The sequence below is a fragment of the Symphalangus syndactylus genome, chromosome 17, assembly GCF_028878055.3.
Source record: "Symphalangus syndactylus isolate Jambi chromosome 17, NHGRI_mSymSyn1-v2.1_pri, whole genome shotgun sequence".
Taxonomy (NCBI): Eukaryota; Metazoa; Chordata; class Mammalia; order Primates; family Hylobatidae; genus Symphalangus; species Symphalangus syndactylus.
Window position 1 is genome coordinate 95974521 of NC_072439.2, and position 20126 is coordinate 95994646.

At 45.0% G+C, this 20126-nt stretch overlaps 1 protein-coding gene and 1 long non-coding RNA gene across 2 annotated transcripts in view; one reads left to right on the forward strand and one right to left on the reverse strand.

The window, feature by feature from the left end:
- GP5 (glycoprotein V platelet) overlaps positions 1–20126 on the reverse strand; it is a 229586-nt gene that overhangs the window by 73369 nt on the left and 136091 nt on the right. The window lies entirely within an intron of this gene.
- On the forward strand, positions 9498–19228 carry LOC134733194 (uncharacterized). The gene is made up of 4 exons (XR_010116720.1): positions 9498–9671; positions 11442–11748; positions 16702–16827; positions 18641–19228. It is a non-coding gene; the product is annotated as an uncharacterized lncRNA (long non-coding RNA).

The window sequence follows — 20126 nt, forward strand, 5'->3', positions numbered from 1 at the left end:
ATGCTTACATATAAGTGAAGTGAATGACAGCAATGATACCAGGGATGGAAGGGAGGAATTAAAATTATTTTGTTATCTTAGGTTACTTGTACTATCCATAAGCGATATAGTGTTGTTTGGGGTTTGTTTGTTTGTGTGTGTGTGTGTTTTGGATTTTTTGTTTTATTTGAGATGGGGTCACACTCAGGCTGGAGTGCAGTGGTGCCATCGTGGCTCACTCCTGGACTCAAGTGATTCTCCCACCTTGGCCTCCCAAAGCACTGGGAGACCAGGCATAAGCCACTGCACCTAGCTGGTATAGTGTTATTTGAAGTGGACTTGGATGAGTTGTAAATGTATATTGCAAACTCTAGGGCAACTTCTAAAAAAGTAAAAAAAAAAAAAAAAAAAATTGATATGCTTAGAAAGAAGAGGAAATGGAATAATAAAATGCTCAATTAAAACACAAAAGGAAGAAAAAGAGTAGAAGACAAAATAAGAACAAAGAACCAGGACAACTTATAGAAAACAACAATAAATATGGTAATATTCATTCACCTACATCAATAATCACTTTGAATATCAATGGCCTAAATGCACCCATTTTAAAAATAATTATTATCATTATTTTATTATTATTTTGAGACAGGTTCTCACTCTGTCACCCAGGTTGGAGTGCAGTGGCACAACCACGGCTCACTGCAGCCTTGACCTCCAAAGCTTAAGCAATCCTCCTACTTCTGCCTCCAGAGTACTTGGGACTACAGGTGCGCACCACTATGCAGGGCTAATTTTTTATTTTTCATAGAGATGGGGGTCTCACTGTGGTCCCCAGGCTGGTCTCAAACCCTTAGATGCAAGTGTTCCTCCTGCCTCAGCTTCCCAAAGTGCTGGGATTATAGGTGTGAGCCACTGTGCCCAGCCTAAATGCACCCACTAAAGGACAGAGATTGTCAAAGTGAATTGAAAAACAAGACCTGATTACATGTTGTCTACAAGAAACAAACTCTACATATAAGAATCCAGATAGATTTAAAGTAAATGTATAGAGAAAGATATAACACAGTAACAGTAATTAGGAAAACAAGGATAGAGGTATTACTTTTGGAAAGAATAGACTTCAGAGCAAGGAAAGTTATCATGGATAAAGAGGGCATTATACAATAATAAAGAGAGAAATTCTCCAAGAAGAAATAACAACCCTTAATTTATGCTCCTAACAGAGCATCAAAATAGGTGAGGCAAAAAGCAACAGAACTGCAAGGAGAAGTAGATGATCCACTATTTTGGCTGGAGACTTCAATACCCTTTTATCAAAAGTGGACAGATCCAGGAGGCAGAATATAAGTAATAATATAGTTGAAGTCAATGACACGATCAATCAGTTGGAGATAATGGATATCTATAGACTACTTCATCCAACAACAGCAGAATACACATTCTTCTCAAGGTCACATGGAAAGATCACCTGAGGTCAGGAGTTCGTGACCAGCCTGGCCAACACGGTGAAACCCCATCTCTACTAAAAATACAAAAATTAGCCTGGCATGGTGGCACATGCCTGTAATCCCAGCTACTCAGGAGGCTTGAGGCAGGACAATTGCTTGAACCTGGGAGGCAGAGGTTGCAGTGAGCCAAGATCACCCCATTGCACTCCAGCCTGGGTGACACAGCGAGACTCTGTCTAAAAAAACCCAAAAATAAAAACAAAAAACAAACAAAAAAAAGTTCACCAAGATAGCATTCTGGGACATAAAGCACACCTTAACAAATTTAAGTGAATAGAAATCACACAATATCTGCTCTCAGATCACAGTAGAATTAAACTAGAAATCAATAACAGAAAGATAGTTGGAAACTTCCCAAGTACTTGGAGATTAAACAATACACTTCTAAATAACATATGAATCAGAGAAGAAATTTCAAAAGAAATTTTAAAATGTTCTGAACTAAATACAAGTGAAAGCACAGCTTATCAAAATGTGTAGATGCACCAAAACAGTGCTTAGAGGGCAAATTACAGCATTGAATGCAAATATTTAAAAAGAAGAAAGCTCTAAAATCAATCATCTAAACTTCCTCCACAAGAAACTAAAAAAAAAGAAAAGAAAATTAAATCCAAAGTAAGCAGAAGAAAAGACATAAACATAAGAGCAGAAATCGAGATGCAACTGAAAACAGAAAATTAACAGATAAATCAAGAAAACCTGATTTTGAAGGTTTGAAAAGCTGATACTTTGAAAGCATAAAGAAAATAAAAGGCAGGTAAACTAGGAATAGGAGAGGACATAAATTGTTAACATCAGAAATGAAAAAGGGAACATCACTGCAGAGCTTATGGCCGTTAAAAGAAACATGAAGGAATACTATGAACAACTCTATACTCACAAATTTGATAAACTAGATGAAAGAGACGTTCCTTGAAAGACACAATCTGCTAAAATTCACGTAAGAAGAAATAGGCAATCTGAAGGCTAGGCACAGTGGCTCACACCTGTAATCCTAGCACTTTGGGAGGCCGGGGCTGGCGGATTGCCTGAGCTCCGGAGTTCAAGACCAGCCTGGGCAACATGGCAAAACCCTGTTTCTACTAAAAAAAAAAAAAAAACAAGAAAAAATTAGCCATGTGTGGTGGCACGTGCCTGTAATCCCAGCTACTTGAGAGGCTGAGGCAGGCAAACCACTTGCACCCAGGAGGCAGAGGTTGCAATGAGCCGAGAATAGGCCTATACCTATTAAAGAAATTGAATAATTGAATTCACAATTAATAATCTTCCAAAACAATAAACACCAAGTCCAGATGAGTTCACTGGTGAATTCTAACAAGCATTTTAAAAGGAAATTTTATCAATTCTTTACAATCTCTTTCAGAAGATAGAAGCAGAGGGAAAACTTCCTAACTCATTCTATGAGGCCAGCGTCACCCTAATACCAAAACCAGATAAAGATATTGCAAGAAAAGAAAATGTACAGACCAATATCTCTCTTAAACACAGATGTAAAAATGCTCAAAAAAATTAGCAAATAAAAGCCAACAATGTGTAAATTATACACCATGACCAAGTGTAATTTATCCAAGGTATGCAAGTCGGAGTCAACATTCAGAAATCACTTAATGTAAATGTAATGTAAATGTAACATAAATGTAATGTAAAGCCTATCACATCAACAGACTAAAGAAGAAAAATCACATGATCATCCCAATAAATGCAGAAAAACAATTTAATAAAATTGAATGCCCACTTATGGTTAAAAAAAAAACAAAACCACTCAGTCAACTAGGAATAGAGGAGAACTTCCTCAACTTGATAAAGAATATCTATAAGAAACCTACAGTGAACGTCACATTTACTGGTGAGAGACTCAGAGCTTTTTTCCTCCATGCCTTTCCATGCTTGTTAGCTCAATTTTTTTTTTTTTTTTTTAGCATGGAATAGCATTCCATTTTCCGGATGTATTAATACCACGGTTTGTCTTTTCACTTACTGCAGGACATTTGTTTGTTTCTAGGTTTTGGCAGTTATGAATAAAGCTGCTATAAACATCTGTATGCAAGTTTCTGTATGGACGTAAGTTTTCAACTCCTTTGGAGAAATTTCAGAGATCATGACTGCTGGATTATATAGTAAGAGTATATTTACTTTTTTAAGAAACTGTTGAAGTCTTTGAAAGTGGTTGTACCAGTTTGTATTCCCACCACCAATGTATGAGAGCTTCTGCTTCTCCATACCCTCGCCAGCATTTGGTGCAGTCGGTGTTCTGGGTTTTGGCTATTCCAACAGACATGTAATGGTATCCCAATGTTGATTTTATTTGCATTTCCCTGATGACATCTGATGATATGATGTGGAGCATCTTTTCATATGCTTTGTCATCTGTGTATCTTCTTTGCTGAGGTGTCTGTTAAGGTCTTTGTCTATTTTTTAATCAGGTTTCTTTTTTTCTTTCTTTTTTTTTTTTTTTTGAGACGGAGTTTCACTCTTGTCACCCAGCTCACTGCAACCTCTGCCTCCTGGGTTCAAGTGATTCTCCTGCCTCAGCCTCCTGAGTAGCTGGGATTTCAGGCAGCTGCCACCACACGTGGCTAATCTTGTATTTTTCGTAGCAATGGGGTTTCACCATGTTGGCCAAGCTGGTCTCGAACCCCTGACCTCAGGTGATCTGCCCACCTCAGCCTGCAAAGTGCTGGGATTACAGGTGTGAGCCACCGTGCCAGCCAGGTTTCTTTTTCTTATTGTTGAGTTTTAAGAGTTCTTTGTGAATTTTGAACACCAATTCCTTAACAGATACGTCTTTTGCAAATGTTTTTTTCCCAGTGTGTAGCTTCCCTTCTCATTCTCATGACAGTGTCTTTCATGGAGCAGAAATGCTCAATTTTAATGAAGCCTACCTTATCAATTCTTTCTTTCATGGATAGTGGCTTTGGTCTTGTATCTAAAAGTCACTGTGAAACCCAGTCATCTCCATTTTCTCCTATGTTATTCTAGGAGTTTCTCAGTTTTACATCTTATGTTTAGGTCTGTGGTCCACTGTGTTACTTCTTGTGGATGGTGTAAAGTGTGTATCGAGATTCACTTTGTAGTATGTGCATGTCCAGTTGTTCCAGCACCATGTATTGAAAAGACTGTTTTCTCCATAGTATTGACTTTGCTCCTTTGCCAAAGATCAGTCAATTATAGTTATGTGGGTCTACTTTTGCTCTCTCTATTTTGTTCCATTGATCTATTTGTCTATTATTTTGCCAATACCACATCATCTTGATTACTTTTTATAGTAAGTCTTGAAGTCGGGTAGTGTCAGTCATCCAACTTTGTTTTTCTCTTTCAATACTGTATTGGCTATTCTGGGTCTTCTGCCTCTCCACATAAATTTTAGAATCAGTTTGTTGATTTACACAAAGTAACTTGCTGGGATTGACAGTATATGAAATCGATAGAGCAATTGGGAAGAACTGACATCTTGACAATAATTGAGTCTTTGTATCTATGGACATAGAATATCCTTCATTTATTTAGTTCTTTGATTTCTTTCATCAGCGTTTTGTAGTTTTTCTCAAATAAAGCTTGTAAATATTTTATTAGATTTATCTCTTAAGTATTTCATCTTTTGGGTGTGCTGGTGTAAATGGTATTGTGTTTTTAATTTCAAATTCCACTAGTTTATTGCTGGTGTATAGGAAAGCAATTGACTTTTATATATTAACCTTATATCCTGCAAACTTGCTATAATTGCTTATTAGATCCAACAGCATTTGGTTGATTCTTTTGGATTTGCTAGATAGACAATCACGTCATCTGTGACCAAAGACAGTTTTGCTTATTCCTTTCCAATCTGTAGAGCTTTTATTTCCTTTTCTTGTCTTGTTGTATTAGCTAGGACTTTTAGTACAATGTTGAAAGGCATGGTGAGAGGAAACATCCTTGCTTTGCTCCTGATCTTAGTGGGAAAAAAGCTCTGAGTCTCTCACCAGTAAATGTGACGTTCACTGTAGGTTTCTTATAGATATGCTTTATCAAGTTGAGGAAGTTCTCCTCTATTCCTAGTTGACTGAGTGGTTTTGTTTTTTTTTTAACCATAAGTGGGCATGCAATTTTGTTAAATTGTTTTTCTGCATTTATTGAGATGATCATGCATATTATTAAGTAAAAGAAATTAATCTAGGCTGGACGTGGTGGGTCATGTCTGTAATCCCAGCACTTTGGAGGCCAAGGTGGGTGGGGAGGTCACCTGAGGTCAGGAGTTCAAGACCTGCCTGGCCAACATGGGGAAACCCCATCTCTGCTAAAAATACAAAAATTAGCCTGGTGTGGTGGCACATGCCTGTAATCCCATCTACTTGGGAGGCTGAGGCAGGAGAATCACTTGAACCCGGGGGGGTGGGGAGGCGGAGGTTGAGGTGAACCGATATGGAGCCACTCTACTCCAGCCTGGGTGACAGAACAAGATTGCATCTCAAAAAAAAAAAAAAAAAAAAAAAAAAGAAAGAAAGAAAGAAAAGAAGCTAACCTTAAGCTACATACTTTATGATTCCAACTATATGACATCTGGAAAAGGCAAAACTATGGAGACAGCAAAAAGACCAGTGGTTGCCAGGAGTTAGTGGGGAGGGAGGTATGAACAGGTGGAGCACAGAGGATTTTTAAGACAGTGAAACTACTCTGTATGATACTGTAATAGTGACACATGTTATCATACATTCGTCCAAAGCCACAAAATGGACAACACCAAAAGTGAACCCTAATGTAAACTATGGACTCTGGGTGATAATGATGTGCCAATATAGGGTTATCAATTGTAACAAATGTATTTAAAACCACTCTGGTGGGAGACAGTGATCGTGGGGGAGGCTATGCATGTGTTGAGGCAGGAAGTATATAGGAAATTGCTGTACCTTCTGTTCAATTTTGCAGTGAACCTAAAACTGCTTTAAAAATTAGAGGTTTTTTTTTTTGTTTGTTTGTTTTTAAAGCTTGAATCTGGGCAGCCCTCTAAATATAACCACCATTTTACAAAAAATCTAGAGGACAGAGGAATTGTAACCATATAAACAAAACATACAGGCGCGTTCAGCAAAATCTACACTGTGGTTAACTCTATAGGACAAGTGGCCCAGTTTCTTCAAAACAATATTAACAAACAAGCAAACAAAAATGCAAGAAAAAACATTGACAGAGAAACCTATAGAGAGGTCTTAAGGGACTTATCCACCATTTACCATATGGGAACCTCTTTTGGGTCTCAATTCAAATAAAGAAAACCAATTTTTCTTAATGTGTAAGAAAATCTTGGAAATATGAACAGTGACTGAATAGTCAATGATATTATGGAATTATTGAATTACTGTTAAAATATTTTAAGTGGCCTAATGATCTTATGGTTAATGTTTTCTGGAGACTCTCTGTCTTATTGAAATAAAGAACAAAGGCTGGGCATGGTGGTTCACACCTGTAATCCCAGCACTTTGGGAAGCCAAGGTAGGAGAATTGCTTGAGGCCAGGAGTTCAAGACTAGCCTGGGCAACATAGCAAGACTTCATCTCTACAAAAAATTAAAAAGTTACCTGGGCATCATGGCACATTCCTACAGTCCCAGCTGCTTGGGAGGCTGAGGTGGGAGGATCACTTGAGCCCAGGAGTTTGAGGCTGTGGTGAGCTATGATGGTGCCACTGCATTCCAGCCAGGCACAGAGTGAGGCCAGCTCAAAAGATAAGTAAATAAATAGAAAATAAAGTATAGGTACCTATGATGTCTGGGATTTGATCTAGAATAATTCAGGGTGTGAAGGGGATGGTGATGGTCATGAGTTGGTAATTAATAAAGCTAGGTAATGGGAATTCCTGGAAATGTATTCGAATATTCTTTTTACTCTCATACAGTTGAAATATTCTACAATGGAAGGATAAAAAAAGAAAAAAGAAGAGAAAAGAAAACCCAATCGAGTCTGTGGGTTTGAGAGATGGGTCCCTGAGGAGGGATTCTGTCCAGGTGGGACTGTTGCCATGGGAAGGTTTGGGGAAAGTTATTTAGCTCTCTTTGCCTCTATTTTCTCATTTGTAAAATGGGGATTGGATAACAGTGCATTCCTCACAGGGCTGCTGTGAATACTGAATGACTAAATATACGTAAATCAGGTATAACAGGGCCTTGCACATCATGGTAAGTGCCATATAACATTTGCTATTAAAGCATATTAAGCACCCTGAAGTACCTTGTTGCATCAACCAAAAGTAAATCTCTACAGAACCCCACAGCTCACAGACATCACCTCGGTTGAGCCTCATGATAGCCCTTGGAGATAAACCTTCTTCTTACTCTCATTAGGCAGATAGGGAAACTGAGACACAGTCCGTGGAGATGCAGCTAGTTAGTGGCCAAACCTGCACCAGGGTTAGGTCCCCTGACTCCATCCCGAGCCCTTTGGAGGCACCAACACCGCCCTTCAGGGGATGAGTCAGAAGCTGAAATTAGATCTTTAGCTTTGTGTGATCAAAAACTTCATTTTGTCTCTTTGCCTGTTGTGACCAGCACCACCTCCCTGGGTAGGGGATGGTAACCAGACTCAAATGGAGCTAATGGGTGTCTCTTAGTCCCAGTCTCGGCAAAAGGATGGCACAGGGCCTAGGCAACCCTTCGCCCCAGAGTTTGGCCCCAGTCAGGCCTCCCTCCTGTGGCCAAGGAGTTTGTCGCAGCTAAACACTGGGTGGGCCTGAGCGTGGGGCTGCTGGCGGGGGCTAAGGAAGTAAAACAGACAGGAGCCACTCCAAGGCTGTAGCTCAGGATGGAGGGCTCCTCCAGTCTCCAGGGAGCCAAAATGCAAGTCTAGGATTTCAAAACTAGCCTCCCACAAAGGGAGAAGTCCTTGGGCTGCAATAGCATTGTTCTTGTTTGCAATTTCCTTTCCAGGAATAGGCTTAGGGGGCTCTGGGATAGTTGAATGTAAAATAATAACAATGATGAAACCTATGATTTGTTGAATGCTACACGTTGCATGAAGCACAATGGACATTTTTCTCACTCAGACATTCCTTATTCACAATATACTGTGAACTAGGCATTTGTTTTTATTCAAACAACACAGAAGTTTAGTAAATAAGTCATGCAAGTCTCCCTCCACCATCACCACCACCAGACCTGCCCTCCAGAGGTAGCCATTGTTTACAATCCTTGTGTATTCTTCCTGACATTTGTCTAATTTAATCAACGTTATATATACACACCCACTCGTGTGTGTGCATATGTATACGCATACACACAGTTTGTTTGTTTTTATAAAAGTAGGGTTATACCTGATTCAGCAACTTGCTTTTTCCATGTATGCATCTTTTCCCAATCCTATGCATATAAATATATGAGACTATAAGGAAATTTGAAATAAGCAAAGACGATTACAGTGTTTCTCCAAGAGAAAACTATTTATTGTTGAGAGCAGACCCTCTGGATTATCTGATTCCAGCCTTTGGGCTAATTTACTGCTCTGTAAGTTTTAGGGAACAGAGAACACACAGTGACCCTGAATTGTGGACCCGCAAATGAGCTCCATCCCCTTCCTACATGGGGCAAAAGCCAGATCATTGTGATCACTTGAAAATCAACATTCCATAACCATAAACACATCTGTTCTTTGGATTCTTCTTTGAATCAGTTGTAACATCGCTGGTTCACTCATTCACAATAATAACGTGCTCATTTTTATCTATTTTAGAATCATGATTTTTAACTTGTTTTAAAACCATTTTTTAACAACACGCATTATTTTCTCTTTGTATAGATGGTGAAATCCAGACTTCGAAAGATTGAGCAAATTGCCCACAGCAACACTGTTGGTAAATAGCAGAGCTTGGATTCAAGCGCGGGTCTGCAATCCTGCTTGTGCAATTTCAAAGGAACGGATACTGGGAATCTTCCAGGTACTAGACCAAACATTTAGGGTATGTTAATTTGTTTAACCCTCCCCTCAACCTATGAAGTGAGTGTTAGCCCCACCCTTATAGAAAAGGCAATTGTGCCCAGAGCGGTGGAGGACTGGGCTCCAGGATGCAACAAAAGCCGGGTGCACAGCAGCCTGCATGGCGCCAAAGCTGAAGCCCTGAGCTGCTCCGCGGTGCTACCCTTTGTCCCTCCAGACTCTCTTTTCCTTTATCTGTTTGTCAGTAAACCGAAGCCACCACAGTTTGTCATTTGGATGATGATTGGTAAGATAACCTTGCCCAGAAACTTTGGTTTCTGGTTTTGAAAGGAGCAAGAAGCAGTGTATGCATTTCCCAGGGGTGCCATAACAAACTACCATGAACTGGGTGGCTTAAACAACAGACACGTGTGCTCTCACAGTGTTGGAGGTTAGAGGACCAAAGTCAAGGTGTTGGCAGGGCCGTGCTCCCTCGGAAAGCTCTGGGAGAGAATCTTTCCTTGCCTCTTCCAGTTTCTGGGGTTTGCTGGCAATCTCTGGCATTCCTTGGTTTACAGACGCACTACTCCAGCCCTCCCTCTTCCCGTGGCATATCTGCTGTGTGTCCCTGGGTGTCTTCATGTCATCCTCTTTCTGTGTCTGCTTGTCTCTGTGTTCATATTTCCCTTGTTCTAAGGACACCAGTCATACTGAAGCAGGGCCCACCTAAGGGCCTAACTTTAACTTGGTTAAATCTGCAAAGACCCTATATCCAAATCAGGTCACACGCCAAGGTCCCAGGGGTTAGGACTTCAATGAATCCTTTTGGGGGTTGAGTGAGTAACACAGTTCAACCCAGATCCGGCAGCAGACTGAAGTTTAGCCTCCACCAAGATGAGCGCTAAGCATGCCGGTCTCACAGACAGCTCCGTGGAGAAGGGGCGCTGTAGCCTCACAGATTTGGAAAAATTCTTCATGTTAGACGCCCTGGTGGTAATTCACAGGTATCATGAGCATGGTGACACGCTGGAAAGGACTGCAGCGAAGAAACCTGTTGACTCGAAGTTGGCATTTCCCAAACTTATTTGAGCATGGCAGCTGCGGGGGTGTTGTGGTGGTGGTGGTTTTAACAGTGTTCTGTGGAACACACTTGGGGACACTCACATAACCAGAGCATGACTTTGAAGCCAGGAAGGCGTAGACTGGCATCGCGACTCTGCTATTAACCGAATATGTGACCTTGGGCCATGAATTTCCCTCTCTGAGTCTCGATTTCCTCATTTCTACAATAGGAATGAACATTTCTAATCAATTACTGAGGGATAAGTTCACTGCTAAAACAAACAAACCCCAAAAAGCACAATGGCTGGGAAACAATAGGGTATAAGTTCATTTTCTTGCTCAGAACAGGGCAGGGAACATGCTGTCTGGGCAGTGTTTCTCACACAGGCATTCGAAACCCCAAGGCGACAGATGCTCTGCCGTTTTCAGTTTGTAGCTTCCAAGGTCACGGTGGGGTTGCCCCTGTTCCATCCAGGCGGAAGGGTTGGAGCTTGGAGACTGCGTCCTGGCAGGTTTCTAGGGCGAGGCTCTGGAGTGGAGCAACCCACTCCACTGCTCACATTCCACTGGGCAGAACCCGATCCTAGGGCTGGACTTCACTGTAAGGGGGTGGGAAAATTAGCAGCTATTTCCTAGCAGGAACTCAACCCTAAAGGAAGGAGAAGTACACCCTTGCAGTGGACACCTAGCCTTCTTCTAGTTTCTTATAGTTTATTCTACTTTGCGGGTGTGTTCTGAGGGTTAAATGAGGCTTTTGACATAGGCAGCGTCCTTAGTATCACACACAACTAAATACATGGCCAACAGTTTGAAAATGGCAAAAGATATGAATGGGAAGCGCCTTGAAGGATGAAATAGGAGACAGGCTCTGGTGCACAATTCAAGTGTGGGCCCCCCGCCCCTTTCTTACCCAGGCATCCTGGTGGCCCCGGTCTGGTGTGTGGTAGGGAAAGGGGAGTGAAATCCTCAGGGTGTCATTCAACCTCAGCAGCTTCTTCCCCTGCTTCCTTTCCAGCCAGATGGAGAAGCTGCAGCTCCAGAGTCTTGACAGCCTCACAGCTTCCAAGGCAGTGGCCCCGCGGGGTGCAAGCCCCACCTTCCTGCAGTTGCAGAGCCAGCTAAGAGGTGGGCAGCACGCCAGGCCCCGTCAGCAGCCCCTGGAGCACACACCAAGTGCAGATGCTCAGGAGGCTCGGGGGAAGGAACGGGGTTTTCACCAGAACACCACAGGCAAGGCCTCCCAGCAAAGGCCTCCAGATGCTGTGAAAACCTACGGCTTGTCCTCCTCCCGGCTTCCCAGGTTACCCAGCCACAACACACCGGTGAGAACCATCTCAAGACCTCCCCACTTTTGGGCTCCCTTACCCTGACTCATCGTTCGGCAAGGCACCAAAAGGGGTCAGTAGAGCAAGGCCCCTGCCTTCAAAGAATGCATGCATTTTTTAACTTCATATTAATTATTGAAAAAACTGTACCTCAGATCACACCCCCAACCACTCAGCATGAACAAGCTCCAACAGACTTCTCCCAGAAGCCCCTCCCACCTTTCTCTGCATGTAGGTCGGCTTTTCAGAGCTGCCATCAATGTGGACATAAAGCCCTGCTTTCCACACTCCTCACTCCGCTTTGTATACACTTTCCCATGCATCTGGGTCAGCCTGGAGCTGAGTATTTCACAGGGCAGCAAAATATACAGAAGGCATATTTTGTTTTAGAATCTTAATACCCAGAACATCTGGGTAATACTCAGACAACTGGAGAGATTCTTGCTGACGCTGCAAGTCTCCAAATACAGTCCCTCACAGAGAGAAAATGCTATACTTTGCATCTGTACCTAGGCACATGGGTTTTCTCAAGCCTAGTGGACTTCGGAGTGTGACAGTTAGCGATTTCTCCCCGGGAAGTGGCATGACCTGTAGGAGTTACTGTTGGCTGCAGCTGCTGGTGCAGTCCAAATTATTTATTGGTTTTGATTCGTGCACCGTTCCCTGCGTAAATTAAAATGTGACATTATTACACCCTCCGACAGCCCATCGGTGACCTTTAGCACTCTCCCTGCCTCTGTAGCCATTATTCAGCATAATTTGACTGGTTTCAGGCAAGTTGGGAGGGTGGGAAGGGATGGGTGGGGGCAGGGGAAGGCAGAGTCCAAATTAGAAACAGATTTAAAGAGCATTTGCAGGGAATTAGGCAGCGGGCCAGGCGCGCTTGCTGGCAGCATGTGTAACCCCTCTTTAGGGACTGTCAGCTCCTCCCAGGTTTCCACAGCGGATGTCTCCAGGCCGGAGCACAGCTGGGTTTCAGTTGTCAAACCCACAGCCAAGACATCTGAGAAGCGGGTGGAGCATCCATGTGCACACATGTGTCTGCACCCGGCCACATGCACACACACTCGACCCTGAGGACACTCCCAGCACAGCTCCACACATCCACACCTAAGACAGCACACTCAGGACATAGACGGATACAGGTGCACGCAGAGAGAATCAGGACAGACACACTCACACAGGTGCACAGGCAGACTCCACTTGTGCCCTGCTGACACTTTCTAAGAGGGATTCCAGAGCAGATTTCCTAATCCATCCTCCCTCCCTCCACCTCAAGTCGGGCTGTGTGACTTGAGTTAACCCCTCGACCTCTCTGAACCTCCGTATCCTTAACTGTAAGAGTGAATAATGGCAGCTGCGATGGTCAAAATGGGATAATGAAGAAACATGGTGTACACTCTGCAGCTTTGTTCGGATGTGGGACAGGGTGAGCAGGGTGGTGGCCGCGATGGTGAGGAAAACTGGTGGTGATGGTAAGGAAGACAGCAAAGCTTTGGCTCATGGCCTTTCTGGAGGGGACATAAAGCACTTTGCAGTCGTGCTGCTTACTTTGATGAAAAGAATGAGAGGCACCCACATGGGGAGAGCAGGGCAGAGTAGGAGCAAGGCACCCTCTCCCCAGGGCCCCTGCGGTGGGGTGGGGGACGGCAGTCAGCACCAGCCTGCACAGCTCTGGGCACCTTGCTGCTCAGGAAGCCTGACCCTGAGGCCTGGTCAGCGGGCCGCCCAGGAGCCTTGGGCTGGACTGACGTGGCACTGAGGCTGCAACTACTCTCCTAGCTCTGCCCCGCCACTGGCCCTTGTTGCCCTGCTTTCCTGCCACAGTCCCTCACAGGGGCTCGGCCTTCACCCTACTCTGGGCGCTCCTCCTCCCTCTCCTCCAAGGCTTCCCTCCAGCCATCCGAATTCCCAGAGCCCCACCCCTCCCTAAGTCCCTCCAGCCTTCAGATGGATCCAAAAGAACCCTTTCCTGGGAACCTACCGTGCACAAATGAGCCCTTGTTCTGGGTGCTGTGGGTAGGGGGAGGGGGGACCGGTGGTCGGAGACCAGTTGGATGTCTCCCCTGCCCTGGGGACATTCACAAGCCAGTGAAGGGATGAGCACGAAACCCCATGGGGACCCGGTCAGAAGATGCCAGGAGAGGGCACAAGCACAGGGTAGACTTTGGGAGGTGCAAGGCCAAGAAAGCGTGTCCTACTGTGCAGATCAAAGCGCTCTGCACCAAGTGACCTGTCATGGAGAGGAACGGAGTGGGTGGCACCAGCATCCGAAACACAGTGCCACATGGAGCTGGCCCATGGACAGCTGCGCACCTCAGAGTGAGCAGTGCCAGAAGCCAGGTGGATTGGGGGTGGAGGGCTGGGGGAGAGACGTGAGGCAGGAAGCAGTTAGGCACCGAAGCAGGAGTTTCTGGACCTTTGGTCAACAAATATTCAAGGAGGACCTACTTGCGCTAAGTGCTGAAAACGCAGTGATGCGTAAAACACAGAGCCCGCTTCGTGGAACTTAGCTTCAAGACAGAACACCTGACATGCAAACAGGCAATGCCAGTGTCGTGGGATGTGTGCTCCCCGGGAAATGGGCTAGGCATGTGGCACTTGGGACACAGAGGGACCATCTAATTCAGATAGGAAAAAAGGAGGCTTCTGGAAGATGTGGACAGGAACCCAGGCTGTACAGGGAGCTCAGGAGAGCTGCCAGGTAAAGGGTAAGTGGCGGGGAAGGAGAGAGATGAAGGCTTGAGAAGTAAACAAGGGTCAGATCATCCCGGCAGGTCTCCGCTGGCTCACTCACTCTCACTCACATCTTCCATTCCGCAAATGGTATGAGCAACCATTTCACAGGTCCTGTGCTGGGTGCAGAGACTGCGACGGTGAGCAAAGCAGACACGGGTGGGTTGGACAAAGGTTGTAACTGGGAATGGAGAGAAACCGGTAGATTTGAGAGATCACAGATCAACTATTTGGACGACGGTGGTGACAGAGAGGAGATGATTTCAGATGATTCTCAGGTTTCTAGCTGGGTGCCTGGTTGGAAAAGTGCCCCTTCCTGAGGGGGAAACACAAAAATGGCAGCAGGTTTAGGGACCTGGGGGACGCACCGACAGTGATGAGTCTGCATTGGTCTTGACTGTTTGCAGGGCTGGGACAGGGCCTAGGTGGAAGCTGATGGCCATCCAGATGAGAGCAGATCCCCAGATGAAGATACAGGGAGCAGTGGCAAGAAGGTGGCAAGAGATTGGCTGCCCGAAACCCAGTTAAGAGGAGTAGGGTTTAGGACAGAATTCCAGCCCGAGCTGGGGAACTACAGTGCTGAAGGCAAAAAGCCAGCTCATTCCAGGTGCTTCGGGTACCAGGATTGTGACAGCAAAACAAATGCCAGCCCCTTCTTGCTGGTGGACTGGTCAGGCCCAGCTGCAGGAACCCTCTGACTTAAGCTTACACTCTTTGAAACCCCAGGCATTTGACCTACAACTGGATTCCCTGAAATACTGCCATGTTGATGAAGTCCAGGCTGACTGCTTAAAATAAATACTCACATTCAGGCTGAAATTGAAGCCCGGGAGCAAATGAGAATAGATAATCAATCAGAGATGGAAAGAAAGCATTTTCTATGCTAACGTGGACCCCCTTGGGAGGGGCCTCATTTGAACAGGGAAGTTTCAGAAGTGTATACCAAAGAAAGGCTATTTAATCAGCAAATAGGACAACGTGGAAGGCAAACCTAGAGTGACTGGGTCATGATTTTTCCTGCTAAAAAGCAGGTGGACGCTCATAACATGGGCGAGATCTCACACAACAGGACAGAAAGGCTATGGGTGGCCAGCTGCAGGAGTGCCCTTCTCAGAAGCACAGTCTCCTCCCCTGCACGTCACGGTGCGTGTCCTGCACTGGCACCTCAGAGCTGCCCGCCCTGCAATTCACTGTGGCATAGGGCACAGCGCCAGGGCTCCTCCTTCAATCCCAGGGCCATCCTTATCCAGCAAGGCTCAGCTCGGCCGGTCTTCTAAGGCTGGCGACGAGGTAACTGAGAGGGAAGTGACTTGCCCCAGATCTCCAGTTTAATGGTGGCAAAGCTGAGATAAGAACCCTGGTCTCTGAGTCCAGCTCTGATGCTGCTCCCCATTTGTGCTGTGAAGAGGAAGAAGAGGAACTGCGAGCAAACTCAAGCTCATGCGTCTATGTTTCTCTCCAAACAGAAAATTCTTTATTCCTTGTCATCAATCTCTATCACTCTCCAAGGAATAGATCTATCTCGAGTCATGATTAGGATGTATTTTGTGTATGCAGAAAGAATATTAGAAAAATGACAATAGACAGAGGCGTGGATTCGGTGGCATAAATACGTCGCACTTGTGGTTAACCGCAAGTGAAATTTTGGCCTAGTTCAATTTATTTTAAGATAAAAACTACTTTTGTAAGCCAGACGAGGTGGCTCACACCTGTAATCCCAACATTTTGGGAGGCCAAGGCAGGCGAATCACTTGAGGTCAAGAGTCCAAGACCAGCCTGACTGACATGGTGAAACCTGGTCTCTACTAAAAATACAAAAAAAATTAGCTGGGCGTGGTCGTGCATGCCTGTAGTCACAGTTACTCGGGAGGCTGAGGCAAGAGAATCGCTTGAACCTGGGAGGCGGAGGTTACAGTGAGCTGAGATCACACCATTGCAGTCCAGCCTGGGCAACAGAGCAAGATTCTATCTCAAAAAAAAAAAAAAAATATATATATATATATATATATGTAATTTTTGTAATACATACCCTATTAAATGTATCACTGATTGATTTTTTAAAATAAAAAGATTCTTTAAGTATCACATAATTGGATTCACAAATAGATTTGCATTAAAATATTCAACTGAATATTTTCCATTTCAAAAACAATAAAGTAAATGGAAAAAGTATCTTAAAAAGAATCACAAAAGTATCTCTTTATCTCTTTTCAGATGCTGGGTCTGGGACAGCTCCACTGGAACCTGAGGTGACCTGAGGGTGTCCCAGTGATATAACATATGAGGAAAGCAGAAACAGCTAAGAAAGAGACTCTGAATGTGGCAGATTCTAGAACTGAAGTGAGCAGCCAGGACTAGCCTGACATGCCCACTGGGAGTACGGTGCTAGCAGCCTGAGAATAGAGCCCAGCCGCCACGCCACCGGGATGGGAGTGGGCCCGGCGGACTTCCTGCCTTTTGGTCAGACAGACTGCCTTCCTGAATTACTGGGTCCAGGAAGTGTGGTGACGGGGTGGGGGCGGGTGGAGAGGTTGCACGTGTCACTTACCACCCCCATACGGCCCTCTTCCTGTCGCCTCCCTTCCTCGCTTACAGACCAGTTACTTAATCTGCCACATGACGAGATGGTATCTGGGATCTCTAACGGCTCTGAAATCCCACAATTCTGTAACTGGTCTTAGATACGAGGCCAGTAGGAGATAGGCAAACCCTGGCCCCGCCCCGCAGTTTGCTCCATGCGATACACAGTTCACAGCGAGTGCTAGCAGTAGGGGAAGAAACAGTGGCTGCTCTTGTTGAGCACTGAGCCCACAATGAGCAAGGTGACGTGTGTTTCTAGGCATCGTCACATTACATGCCCATGTGGGTGTTCCTAGCGCCAGTCAGAAGATAGAGCTTAAACAGGTGGAGTAAGTTGCCCAAGGGCCAGCCCCAGTTTCCCTGAATCTCATCATGCTGGACGCTGGACTATTTCTGGAGGTTTAAGGCTGAGAAAATCTCAGTCCGTATCCCTCACACTCCTCCTTACACTGGTGTCCCTGGGAGAAATCTCGACATTACTCCCAAGCTCGCCTCTCCCCAGAAGCAGGATGGTTTGTCTGACTCATGAGTCTGGGAGAAAACCCGCACCTGTGGGGCTCAATCCCTCTGACTCTTGGAGCAGAAGGCGGCCTTCTGTGCTGGGCCCCATCCTGGGGGAGGTCCACAGCTGGCCATCTGCGCCAGGCCCTAGCAGATAATAAAGCCTATCTGTCCCAGGCGTGATGTATTAGCAAGCCTGCCTGGCCATACCTGAAGCTGCATTTTCCTCCAATTTGCTGAGAAAGGGGACACTTTCTCTCAGTTGGTTCTGGACTCTGAAAGAAGGGTGTTGTTATTCATCAGGCTTCCTAGAGCCCCACCATATGGACACCTGGTGCAGCCCCAAAGGGAGGGATGTCAGTAGGTTTAGGGAGGGAGACATCTCAGAGCCAGAAGAGACCTTCCAGCAGCCCAGCAGAAATATAATGAAGCCACACAGGTGACTGTAAATTCCCTAGCAACAATATTAACAAATAGAAAGAAGCAGGGAAAATTAATTACAATAATACATTTTACTTAGTTCAATAGAGCAGATGATCATTTCAATATGTGCTCAGACTGCAGGTGTGGCTAATGGCTTCTATCATGGACAGTACAGCCTTAGGTCCTCCTACGCCTGAGGGGGTCTGCTCCCTTTGACAATGTCCCACTGCAAAGACTTCCAGGTGTGAAGAGGTCTCAACTTTCCGAATCACTCCATTTACGTGGTGGGCATTTCTGGTTGTTAGAAATACCTCATCTTCCATTGGCCCCCATCCCCCACTCAACTTGCTTCCATCTCTCTGAGAGACAGCCAGAATGGAACACATTCCTCTAGAAAGGTCCTCGGTCCTCTTTGAAATGCCTATCTCCTGTCTTTCACAGGCTGCTGCCCCCCTGAGTCATTGCCCAACATTAGTATTCTTCGGTGGGACAAAGCTTTGGTGTTTTTCTCACTTGAGAATATTATATTTATAACTGTTGCAGACATCTGTTGTTTTTTGACTACCCAGCATCCAGTCTTCCTAATTTAGAAGAACCCCAAAATAGGTGAGAAGTATGACCCTGCTTCCGACCCCGCCTCCTGTCACAGAGGTGGGAGAGGAGCAGATCTTCACTTTCCACACCTCAAGGTGCTCAGCCAATCACCCGTTCCTGCCTGAGACTGTGAATCCAATAGGAAAGTACAAGGACATGGAGATGGTCAGAGCTGATGTATGATGGCGGCAGCAGAGCTGAGAATCCAGCGGAGAGGCAGCAAGCATCCCAGGGATCCCATGATTAAGAACCAGCTTCTGTGGTTTAGAAGCAAGGCACCAACTGGTATGAGAAGCACAGACAGATGGTGCCCTGGGAACACTGGCTGTCACGTGCTGGAGGAGGTTCCTCAGCAAGTCACCTTCCCTCTATGGACCTCTGTTGGAAAGAAGGCATAAAGATCATTCCAGCTATGATTCCTGAGCTTTTAATATATTCTTTCTGATGATTAAGAAATATATCTGTCGAGCGTGGCAGCTCACGCCTGTAATCCCAGCACTTTGGGAGGCTGAGAAGGGCGGATCCCGAGGTCAGGAGTTCAAGACCAGCCTGACCAACATGGTGAAACCCCGTCTCTACTAAAAATACAAAAATTAGCCGGGTGTTGTGGTGTGCACCTGTAATTCCAGCTACTCAGGAGGCTGAGGCAGGAGAATCGCTTGAACCTGGGAGGCAGATGTTGCAGTGAGCCAAGCTCCAGCCTGGGTAACAGAGAGAGACTCTGTCTCAAAGAAACAAAGAGATGTATCTGAATGTGACATGGAAAGAGGCGCAGAGTATCAGACAGACATTTTACTACAGATCTTGAAAACAGCTCTCCAAAACTAACTCCAGATCCACCTTGGGGTTCTCAACTCCACATGGTTTTCTAAAATTGAGACCAAGACTAAGATGAAGAGCTATGCCTCGCCCTGATGCTGCCAGGACTACTGTTCCCATGGCTACCTTGAGGCACAGCCTGAGGCCCTGGGTGTCTGTGGTGGCAGAGTACAGCAGAGGACTTGGAGTCAAAGCAGTCTGGATCCTCATCACAGCTGGGCCTCCTGATGTTGGAGGGCCCTGGACAAAGGGTTTTCATTTGCTGGGTCTCAGTTCTCCACATGGACAACAATGCACTGTATGAGTTTTAAGGTTCTTTTCAGTTCTGACTCTCTGTGACTCTGAATCCAGTAGGAGCTATTATTTCCTTGATTCCTCCTTACTGTTTTCTTCCCTTCTTCTCTGGCTTCTGTATTAAAACTTTATATGTTTATGAATGGATAATCAAAATGTGGTATATCCATATCATGGAATAGTATACAGCCACGAAAAGGAATGAAGTACTGATGCATGCTACAACATGGAAGAACCTTAAAAACACTAGGCTAAGTGAAAGAAGCCAGTCTCCAAAGACCACATGTGGTATGATTTCATTGATATGAAATGCTCAGAATAGGCAGATTTATAATGACAGAAAGTACATTAGTGGCTGCCAAGAGCTAGGAAGAGATGGGGAGTGACTGTCAATGAGTACAGAATTTCTTTTGGGAGTGATTAAAATG